Source organism: Coenobita brevimanus, chromosome 63 (genome assembly GCF_032717465.1).
Source record: "Coenobita brevimanus isolate Jiangsu-jjx chromosome 63, ASM3271746v2, whole genome shotgun sequence".
Lineage (NCBI taxonomy): Eukaryota > Metazoa > Arthropoda > Malacostraca > Decapoda > Coenobitidae > Coenobita > Coenobita brevimanus.
In genome coordinates, this window is record NC_137016.1 from 25,200,648 (window position 1) to 25,212,852 (window position 12,205).

Genomic DNA, 12,205 nt, shown 5'->3' on the forward strand with positions numbered 1-12,205 from the left:
AGTAGATGAGAAGGAGAGGGCGAAAGGAGGAGTGTGTATTGTTGTGGGTAACAGATGGAAGGAGAATATAAGAGAGTATGGATCGGTTGCATCAAGGATTGTGTGGGTAAGGTTGCAAGTTGGACTACAAATGTGGGCGATTGTGTGCTTGTATGCGCCAACACAATATCATGCAAGCAGAGTGAGAGAAGAGTTCTGGACAAATGTGGAAGTGTGCATGGAAAAGTTTGAAAGGAATGAGAGAGTGTTTTTGATTGGTGATATGTATGGTAAATTAGGGTATGTGAAGGTGGATGAAGTAGTTGGTCAGTGGGATGTGTCTGCTGAGTTAGATGAGATTGGCAGTGCTTTAGTGGACATTTGTGCCGGGAGGGGGTTGATGATAGCCAATACTCTCTTCGGGCGCAAAATGATCCACAAGTATACATGGTGAATGATGAGAAGTGTGGATGGTGAACTGAATGAAAGGAAGGCAATGATTGATCATGTGTGTGTGGATGAAAGGATGCAAAGATGTGTAATGGATGCAAGAGCATATAGAGGTTGGAGGAGTGGATTTTCTGACCACCACTTAGTTGTGGTCAGAATCAAGGTCCAAGAAAAATGGAGAAATAGAAGAAGGGAAGGATGGGAGGAAGGAGTAGATGCAATGAGAGTAGAAAGGTTACAAGAGGATGAGAAACAGGCAGAATATAAGAGAGAATTGGAGGAACGATTGGGAAAGTATAAATTGGACCAGATGGGTGATGTGGAAGATGTGTGCAAGATCTTCACAGAAGAAATATGTGCAGCATGTGATGTTGTGTGTGGGGTGAAGAGAAGACGAAAGGGGGTGCAAGGAACAGCATGGTGGAGTGAAGAGGTGAGACAACTGTGACACAAAACAAGAATGCATATAATGAATGGATGAGAAATAGGGGCATGGAAGATATAAAAAAATGGAAGAGAGAGTTGTATGTAGAAAAGAAGAGAGAGGTGAAAAGATTAATAAGAGAGAGAAGAGAAAGGATGAGGAATTCAGAAGGAATTTGAGTGAAAGGTGGGGGGAATGTAAGAAAATGTTCTGGAAAGAGGTAAAGAGAGTTAGACAGGGTGGCAATGAAGTAACTAGGGGAGTGAAAGATAAAAATGGTAGATTACTAGTGGAGAAGGGAGAAAAATGTGAGCAGATGGAGAGAACATTTTAAGGAATTGTTGAGCATAGAGAATGAAAGTCTATCTATCTATCTATCTATTGCCAGACGCCTCAATCCCGTTTGGGTGGCCACAAACAAATCGCCTCCAAGTCGCCCTGTACCCCGCCATTTCACTGCCCTGCTCCCAACTCACACCCCCCTCTCTCATATACCTCTCCACCCCATCCCTCCATCTCATCCTTGGCCTCCCCCTCCCTCTTCCCCCCTCCACCTCACTCACATACACTCTCTTCGTCAGTCTTTCACCCTCCATCGTCTCCACATGACCAAACCACCTCAGTGTGTTCCTCATAACGCTTCCTATCACATCTACATCCACACCACAACGCTCCTTTATATCCTCATTCGTCAGCCTGTCTCTCCACGTGACTCCACAGGCTCCTCTTAAATAACTCATTTCCACTGCTCTCACTCTTGACTTGTGTCCTTCCAACAATGTCCAAGCTTCACCTCCGTACGTTAGAGTTGGTATCACAATACTGTCATGTAGTAACTTTTTCACTTCCATGCTCACTTCCCTGTTTCTTATCACAGCTTTCAAAGAACTAGCAACTTTTCTTCCCTGCTGTACCCTTTCAAGCACTTCACCCTCCAAACCTCCATCCTTACTCATCACACTACCCAAGTACTTAAACGTACTCACATTTTCCAATTCCTCACCATCCAACCTCGCTGTACATTCACTAACTTCACCTCTCTCAAAGACCATCACTTTACTCTTCCCTACATTCACCTTTAGATTCCGTTTCTTACACATTCTCTCAAGCTCATCCACCAAGCCTTGCAGCTCCCCTTCGTCTTCACTCAACAACATAGTATCATCTGCAAACAACAGTACAGAGAGTTTCCAAACACTATCCTCTCTCACCAGGGCCACTCCAACATCCACTACCCTACCATGTACCTCTTTTATTACCCCATCCATGTACAGATTGAACAACCATGGAGACATGACACATCCCTGTCTCAAACCAACTTTCAAAGAGAAAAATTCACTTAGTTTACCATTCACACGCACTGCAGCCTTCGCACCATCGTACGTACTCTTCACAGCATTCAACAACTTCCCATCTACTCCATATATTCTTAACACTTTCCACAATCCTTGTCTATCCACCCTGTCATATGCTTTCTCCAAATCCATGAAAGCCGCATACAACTTCTTTCCCTTCTCTAGAAACTTTCCCACTAAAGATATAAGAATGAATATCTGATCTACACAACCTCTTCCCTTCCTAAAGCCTCCCTGTTCTTCTCCAACTAATTTCTCTGTTCTTTCTCTAACTCTGTCTATAAGTATCCTACCATACACTTTTCCTATTTTACTAAGAAGACAAATGCCCCTATGATTACCACACACTTCCTTTTCCCCTTTTCCTTTGTACAAGGGAATAATTATACCTGACTTCCAATCCTCCGGGACTCTGCCTTCCTCCCAGGCCAATCTGCACATCTTCGACATCCATTCTACTAATATCTCTCCTCCATGCTTCAGCATTTCACCACACACTCCATCAATTCCTGGGGCTTTATCCGATTTAACTTTCTTCATTGCTTCCACAACTTCTATCCTACTGATTTCTTCCTGTCTTCTCAACTCCCTCCTTCTCCCAGCCATTCCCCAGCCACTTATACTCGCATTACTTCCATCCTCTACATTCAACAATTCCTTAAAGTGTTCTCTCCATCTGCTCACTTTTTCTCCCTTCTCCACTAGTAATCTACCATTTTTATCTTTCACTCCCCTGCTAACTTCACTTCCACCCTGTCTTACTCTTTTCACTTCTCTCCAGAACATTTTCTTACAGTCCCTCCACTTTACACTCAAATTCCTTCCAAATTCCTCATCCACTCTCTTCTTACTCTCTCTTACTAATCTTTTCACCTCTCTCTTTCTTTCCACATATCTCTCTCTCTTCCTCCACTCAACTTCTTCCACGCCCCTATTTCTCATCCGTTCATTGTATGCTTTCTTCTTTTGTGCCACAGCCTGTTTCACCTCTTCAGTCCACCACGCTGTTCCTTGCACCCCCCTCCGTCTTCTCTTCCTTCCACACACCACATCACATGCTGCACATATTTCTTCTGTAGTTTCTTACACACACCTTCCACGTCTCCCATCTGCTCCAATTCATATTTGCCCAATCGTTCCTCCACTTGTCTCTTATACTCTGCTTTTTTCTCATCCTCTTGTAACCTTTCCACTCTCCTTGCAACTACAGTAATCCCGCATGTTTCGCGGTAGTTACGTTCTTGTAACCCCCGCGAAAATTTAAATCCGCGAATACTCTATTAACAATTGAATCTTGCACTTGTGTCCACCATGCTGCCCATCACACAGTCCATGTCCATACTGATTGCGAGACAATTCGCCGTCAGACAATTCCCCGTCAAAACATGGACGATTCCCCTTCAGAACAATTCTCACCCTGGACGATTCCCCGCCATTTTATAAATATACTAATCAATACTTTTATAAATATACTTATTATTAATTAATCAATACTTTAATAACTATATTTCAGGGGGATCCGGGATCCAGCAAAGTCTATGTTCAGTAGCGTAGGTTCTGGATATTATTTACTAGTTGCACCTTTAGTCAATAATTAACTTGTTTCTTCCTCGCTGTAGTCGCCTTTGAATTATATTCTAGCGTCACCCATAGCTATCTTCATTAATGAAGGCGAATTATCTTGTGTTTGTTGTGACTGCGAATTGTCCCGAAACCTCCATACTCATCCCGAAATACCTTCTTACAAGATTGAAAGCACATACTCCATTATGAAGGAAAAACGTAAACACCGTACTGTAATACACAATTATCTACACATTTATTCACAAAACAGTACAAAATGAAAAGATGCATTAACTGGTGATAGCAAACACTCGCACGGTCGCTTCTTAGCTTGTCCAGTAACACAATTTTCTCTGCTAAGGTCATAACTTTTCTTGATCGTTTTGTCACTTTGGAGTGTTTACTAATTGTATTATTAGCCTTTGGTGAGGCTGGCTTACGTCCTGGGGCCATGTGGAAAGCAAGTGGGAGGCAAGAGGCTCGTATCATAGTGCAGTTACAAGAACACCAAACACGTGAGGCAATCAGGCATGGACTGAAGAATGTGGGGCAGAGAGCAGTGTTGCCATATCCAAACAACGAAATTATGCTAGGGCAGTGAAAAAATTATGCTAGATTGAGCAAATTTGTTCCAAGTAAAAAATGAATTATGCTAACTTGAAGCTAAATAATAAAATTCTATACATATTCATGCTACATATTAATTATGTACTGTTTACTATGAAAATATTAAAATGAACCTACATACAGTAAGAGGGTAAATATCGGTTTTCTGCCCATACTGCTTTTTCCCACGAAACTTACGTTTTTCTGATGGATTTTGATGTGATTCATTCGATTTTGAGCATCATTTCCGTCGGAAATAACCAGATTTTGAGATATGACCCCCCCATCCCCCTGCAACAATGGGGGAGCTTTGGGGAATCGGGGGTTATAGGGAGGGGGGGAAACACAGAAAATGGTCATTTCCGACTGAAATGAAGCTGAAAATCGAATGAATCATACCAAAATCCATCGGAAAAACCTAGGTTTCATGGGTAAAATACAAAGCTCAAACTTATCCTAACCAAACCTAACCGAACCTAACCTAAAACCTAACCTAACCTAAAACCTAACCTAACCTAATCCAACCCAACCTAATCCAACCCAACCAAGCCCAAACTGAAAGTAACCAACTATTCAAACCTTACATCTTCTTACCTTATTCGTCTCTCTCTCTCTCTCTCTCTCTCTCTCTCTCTCTCTGATTTGTAGCTTTTATAAAATTATTCCAAAAATATTCCATTCCATTCTAAATTATACTAGAATGATGCTAAAACTTCTAATATGCTAAAAAATATTCCAGACTCGAAAATTTTATCAAAATTATGCTAAAAGAATAAAATTATGCTAGATATGGTAACACTGGCAGAGGGGCCGCGCGGGAAAGGGACAGAGGGTGGCGTGAGTTTACCGCACTACAATTGGAAGTTGCGGGAATTTCAATTTTTTTTTTTTTTCTATATATTCAAGGATATTTTAGTTGAACTTATTAATGCTAAGAAAATCCGCGAGAGGGCAAAACCGTAGACAAAAAATCCGCAAAAAATGCGGGATTACTGTACTCCTTCCTCTCGTCTTTCTCTTCTTCTATTCCTCCTTCTTACTTGCATTCTAATTCTGGCCACCACCAAGTAGTGGTCAGAAAGTCTACTCCCCCAACCTCTATACACTCTTGCATCCTTTACACATCTTCGCATCCTTTCATCCACACACACATAATCAATCATTGCCTTCCTTTCAGTCAGTTCACCACCCACCCTTCTCACCACTCGCCATGTATACCTGTGGATCATTTTATGCCTGAAGAGGGTATTGGCTATCACCAACCCCCTCCCAGCACAAATGTCCACTAACGCACTGCCATTCTCATCTATCTCAGCAGGCACACCCCACTCACCAACTATTCCATCCACCTTCACATTCCCAACTTTACCATTCATATCACCAATCAAAAACACTCTCTCATTCCTTCCAAACTTTTCCATGCACACTTCCACATTTGTCCGGAACTCTTCTCTCACTCTTCTAGCACGATCTTGCGTTGGCGCATACACACACACAATCGCCCACATTTGTATTCCAACTTTCAACTTTACCCACACAATCCTTGACCCAACTGATCCATACTGTCTTATGTTCCTCTTCCATCTTTTACTCACAACTATACATACTCCTTCCTTTGCCCTCTCATTCTCACCTACTCCTGCACATATACCCCATCCATACTCCCATTCTCTCACACTTTCTCCTCTCCATTTTGTTTCAGTTATTCCACATACATCCACTTTCGCACCCTCAAGCACCTGGACAATCTATCTCTCTTTCACCTCATCATTTGCTCCTCTTACATTCCATGTACTCATTACCAAGTCCTTTGTCCGGTCCTGGGTCGTCATCGTTTGGTCAGTCCTTGTCCGAGGCTTCTTGTTTGTTTTTTTAGTTAGTTGTTTTCCGGGGAGGGGCACTAACCCTCCGCCAACCCTTTTAGTCGCCTTTTACGACAAGCAGGGATACTGGGGGAGTATTCTTGAAAACCCCTCTACCCCCAGGGTAGGGGGGGACGGGAATGGCTGGGAGAAGGAGGGAAGTGAGAAGACAGGAAGAAATCAGCAGGATGGAAGTTGTGGAAGCAATGAAGAAAGTTAAAACTGGGATAGCCCAGGAATTGATGGAGTGTGTGGTGAAATGCTGAAGCATGGGGGATAGTAGTAGAATGGGTGTGGAAGATATTCGGATTGGCCTGGAAAGAAGGTAAAGTCCCGTAGGATTGGATGTCAGGTATGTTTATTCCCGTGTAGAAAGGGAAAGGGGAAAAAGAAGTGTGTGATAATCATAGAGGCATTTGTCTTCTTAGTGTAATAGGAAAAGTATATGGTAGGATACTTATTGACAGAGTTAGGGAAATAACTGAGGAATTAGTTAGAGAAGAACAGGGAGGCTTTAGCAAGGGAAGAGGTTGTGTAGATCAGATAGTCATTCTTTGATCTTTAGTGGAAATTTTTTTAGAGAAGGGAAAGAAGTTTTATGCGGCCTTCATGGATTTGTTGAAAGCTTATGACAGGTACTGTATATGTGCAGGAGTAGGTGAGAATGAGAGGGCGAAAGGAGGAGTGTTTATCGTTGTGAGTAACAGATGGAAGGAGAATATAAGAGAGTATGGATCAGTTGGCTCAAGGATTGTGTGGGTAAGACTGAATGTTGGACTACAAATGTGGGCAATTGTGTGCATGTATGCGCCAATGCAAGATCGTTCAAGGAGAGTGAGAGAAGAGTTCTGGACAAATGTGGAAGTGTGCATGGAAAAGATTGCAAGGAATGAGAGAGTGTTTTTGATTTGTGATGAGAGTGGTAGACTAGGGTATGTGAAGGTGGATGGAGTAGTTGGTGAGTGGGATGTGCCTGGTGAGATAGATGAGAATGGCAGTGCTTTAGTGGACGTTTATGCCAGGAGGGGGTACGTGATAGCCAATACCCTCTTCAGGCACAAAATGATCCACAAGTATACATGGTTTGTGATGAGAAGGGTGGATGGTGTTCTGAATGAAAGGAAGGCAATGATTGATTATGTGTGTGCGGATGAAAGGATGTGAAGATGTGTAGTGGATGCAAGAGCATATTGAGATTGGGGGAGTGGACTTTCTGACCACCACTTGGTTGTGGTCAGAATCAAGGTCCAAGTAAGATGGAGAAATAGAAGAAGGGAAGGATGGGAGTAAGGAGTATTTGTAAGGAGAGTGGAAAGGTTACAATAGGATGAGAAAAGGGCAGAATATAAGAGAGAAATGGAGGAACAATTGGGTAAATATGAATTAGAGCAGTTGGAGGATGTGGACGATGTGTGCAAGATATTCACAGATGTAATATGTGCAGCATGTGATGTTGTGTGTGGGGTGAAGAGAAGACGAAAGGGGGTGCAAAGAACAGCATGGTGGAATGAAGAGGTGAGACAGGCTGTGGCACAATAGAAAAAGCATATAATGAATGGATGAGAAATAGGGACGTGGAAGAAGTTGAGATGCGGAAGAGAGAGTTATATGTAGAAAGGAAGAGATGTGAAAAGATTAGGAAGAGAGAGTAAAAAGAGAGTGGGTGAGGAATTTTGAAGGAATTTGAGTGTAAAGTGGAGCGAAGTAAGAAAATGTTCTGGAAAGAGGTTAAGAAAGGTAGACAGGGTGGCAATGAAGTTAGTTGGAGATTGAAAGATAAATGGTAGATTACTAGTGGAGAAGGGAGAAAAAGTGAGCGGATGGAGAGTACACTTTAGAGAATTGTTGAACATAGAGAATGAAAGTAGTGTGAGTATAAGTGGCTGGGGAATGGCTGGGAGGAGGAAGGAGGTGACAGGAACAAATCAGTAGAATGGAAGTTATGGAAGCAATGAAGATAGTCAAAATGGGGAAAGCCCCAGGAATTGATGGAGTGTGTGGTGAAATGCTGAAGCATGGGGGAGAGATAGTAGTAGAATGGATGTGGAAGATGTTCAGATTGGCCTGGGAGGAAGGTAAAGTCCCGGAGGATTGGAAGTCAGGTATAATTATTCCCTTTTACAAAGGGAGAAGGGAAAAAGAAGTGTGTGGTAATCATAGGGGCATTTGTCTTCTTAGTGACAGAGTTAGAGAAATAACAGAGGAATTAGTTGGAGTAGAACAGGGAGGCTTTAGGAAGGGAAGAGGTTGTGTAGATCAGATATTCATTGTTAGATCTTTAGTGGAAAAGTTTGTAGAGAAGGGAAAAAGTTGTATGCGGCCTTCGTGGATTTGGAGAAAGCATGTGAGGTGCTCCGAGCCAGAGGGGTGACTATGCATTTTGCTTATTTTCAGCGATTAGTTGTCAGTGACCATCATCCACTCACTTGATGTAGTGCTGCCTATTTCTTCCTTAGCCTTTATCATTCCTTTTCTGTGCCTGCCCTCCTCTCTTCCTGTTTCTGCCATCTTTCCTGCCACTTCTTATTGCTTTTCTTTCCTTTACAGGTGGCTTTACATTGAGTGACAAGCGAAATGGTTTCCTGTAAGTCAGGAAACCATTTACAATGCTGGGTGGTAACCATATAACCAACCCATTCGTGCTCCCTGCATGTCAACAAGTGGGTTGGTGGAGGGTTAGTGCCCCTCCCCATAAAACAAGGAACTCAAAGTCAAATGGCCACCCTTTACGGGATTATGGCGTCTGGCAATAGATAGATAGATAGTCGTTAAACTTTGACATGGCTAATTATACAATGGTAAAATTATTCTTATATGCATTTTATTATTTAGCTTGAAAGTGCTAGCCAAGAATTAAAATGGTGGTACACATGACATGTTTAAAGTATATTACAGTTTGGTAATTAGATGTCAAAGCAAATAAGCAAAATGCACGTTCGCCCCTCTGGCTTGGAGCGCCTCATATGACAGGATGGATCGGCAAGGATTGTGAAGGATATTAGGAATATGTGGAGTAAATGGGAAGTTGTTGAATGCAGTGAAGAGTATGTATGAGGATGGTAAGGCTGCAGTGTGTGTGGATAGTGAACTGAGTGAGTTTTTCTATTTATAGGTTGGGTTCAAATAGGGATATGTCATGTCTCCATGGTTTTTCAATCTGTATGTGGATGGAGTTATAAATGAGATAGTAGGTAGGGGAGTGGATGTTGGAGTGGCCCTAATGAGAGAGGATAGTGTTTGGAAACTCCCTCTAATGTTGTTTGCAGATGATACACTGTTGTTAAGTGAAGACGAAGGGGAGTTGCAAGGCTCTGTGGATGAGTTTGGGAGAGTGTCTAAGAAATGGAATCTAAAGATGAATGTAGGGAAGAGTACAGTGATGGTCTTTGAGAGAGGTGACATCAGTGAATGTACAGTGAGGTTGGATGATGAGGAAATGGAAAATGTGAGTATGTTTAACTACTTGGGTAGTGTGATGAGTAAGGATGGAAGTTTGGAGGGTGAAATGCTTGAAAGGGTGCAGCAGGGAAGAAAGGTTGTTGCTTCCTTGAAATCAGTGATAAGAAACAAGGAAGTGAGCATGGAAGTGAAAAAGTTATTACATGACAGCATCGCGATACCAGCTCTAACGTATGGAAGTGAAGCTTGGACGTTGTTGGAGTGGCACAAGTCAGGAGTGAGAGCAGTGGAAATGAGTTATTTAAGGGGAACCTGTGGAGTCACAGGCAGAGACAGACTGACAAATGAGGATGTGAAGGAGCATTGTGGTGTGGATGTGATAGGAAGCGTTAGGAGAAACATATTGAGGTGGTTTGGCCATATGGAGAGGATGGAGAATGATAGGCTGATGAGGAGCGTGTATGTGAGTGAGGTGGAGGGGGAGAGAGGAAGGGGAAGGCCAACGATGAGATGGAGGGATGGAGTGGAGAGGTATGTGAGAGAGGGGGATGTGAGTTGGGAATAGGGCAGTGAAATGGCGGGGGACAGGGTGACGTGGAGGCTATTTGTTTGTGGCCACCCCGTATATGGGATTAAGGCGTTTGGCAATAGATAGATAGATACTGTACATAGAAATACTGTATACTGAAGTATATAATTTATTGGCATACATAACATGAGTGAATGAAGGATTGAATGATGGACCTTCTCTGAATGTTGGACTGTATCAGTGATCAGTTTTAACCCCTTGACTGTGGCGAAGGCAATGAAAGTGATGCCCTTGGTGCGGAAGGCGACCCAAAAGCCACCAATGTTCTGTTAAAAAATGTTTATATTAATTCACAAGAAATAAGAATAATGATACATGCACAACACAGTTAACTCTTTCTTCTTACCTAGTAGCATTTTAGTGAACATCTAGATGCTTCTTCGTTGCCGTAGAGGTAAGTGGAAGCAATGTAATTTTTTGTGTTTTTGTGTGGCACTTTGTTTAGTACTTTGTCTCTTTCCTACTTTCCTACTTAATTGAGAGAGGTATATATGTGAGTATTATTCGTTTCTGTCTCCTTTGAACTCTGGCACCTTTGTTCTTGCCCATACCACATGATGTGGAGGGTTGGGGCTATCGCGGTGAACCACCTCCTGACGCCATGACTTTTGAAAGCAAACTAGCCTCAGTTGTGTGAAGAATGCAGTCAGCAGGAAGCTAAATTGATGAACTGGCAACCCCAAGCATGGGCAGATAAATACACATAGTACTTGTGACAGAATACTGTGTGCGACTTTTGAAACAGAACTGTGGATTTTACAAGGACCGCCGCAGTCTGTTGATTGGTCCTTTTAAAAGGAACGTCACAAGAAGGGGTTAAGCCCCTGTTGTTTATCGTGGTACATGAAGGTCTCACGTGATGTCAGAACTGGATTCCCATGGCAGATGTTACATGCTGATGACTTGGTGCTGATCATGGAGAATGAGAGGGTAGTGGTGAAATGATTAAGGAAGTGGAAAGATTGAATAGGGTACAAAGGTTTGATAGAAATCGTGAATAAAACAAAAATGATGGTATCTAGGGCAGGTGGCAGTACTGTTAAAGCAGGAGAAGTTTGGACATAAGTTTGGAACAGGGTTGTAGGAAATAACTCTATTTTGTGCATTGTTTTTGATAAGTGGCAAAATAGATGTAGTGGTATCAGAGGTAGGCTGTGAAGTAAAGCTGATTTTGAGTGTGCTGTATATACAGTATTGGAGAGCATAAAAAAGTTGAGAGGAGAGAAAGGATTAATCATGCTGGAGAGTTTCTTGAGTTTGTGGAGGACTTCTGTTGTTTAGGGGACATGATACATGCTTGAGCTAGCTCTGTAGCAAGGGTAAGGAGTGACTGGAAGAAGTTTAGGATGTTGTTGCCTCTGCTGACAGTGAGAGGACTCTCCCTCTGTGGTAAGGGGTCCCTGTATGCAGCATGTGTGAGGAGTGTAGTGCTGTATTGTAGTGAAACTTTGGCAGTAAAGGAAGAGGACATCCATATGTCAGACATACAGAGATGAGAGTGATTAGATGGATGTATAGTGTGACCTTGATTGACAATCCTAGGAGAGTTAGGATTGCAAATGAAAAGTTGAGAGCAAGAATGAGACTTGATTGTATTAGCATTGTGATGGGAAGGCATAGATTGAGATGGTTTGGGCAAGTGGATAGGGTGGAGGATGACACCTGTGTAGGGAGGATGAGAGATGTGAATGTTTAGGGTAGAGTTGTAAGAGGCTTACCAAAAAAGTCTTTGGTTGAGGTCATAGTGTGTGACCTCGGGGATAAGGAAGTGATCAGAGTAGCTGCTAGAAATTGAGGAGCATGAAGAGTTGCCATTAGTTGACAAAAGCCATCACATGCAGTAATGCTGTAGCCTATATTATCAAAGTGAACAGTGAAATGAGTATTTGAAATGCCAGGGGTTTCACATTGTATGAATATTCATACAGTATTCTGAACTTGGGTGTATCAAGATTAAGAATGCACATCTGGCATATGG

At 42.4% G+C, this 12,205-nt stretch overlaps 1 protein-coding gene across 1 annotated transcript in view; it reads left to right on the forward strand.

The window, feature by feature from the left end:
* The window catches only part of arr (low-density lipoprotein receptor-related protein 6), an 801,354-nt gene that overhangs the window by 360,478 nt on the left and 428,671 nt on the right, over positions 1 to 12,205 (forward strand). The window lies entirely within an intron of this gene.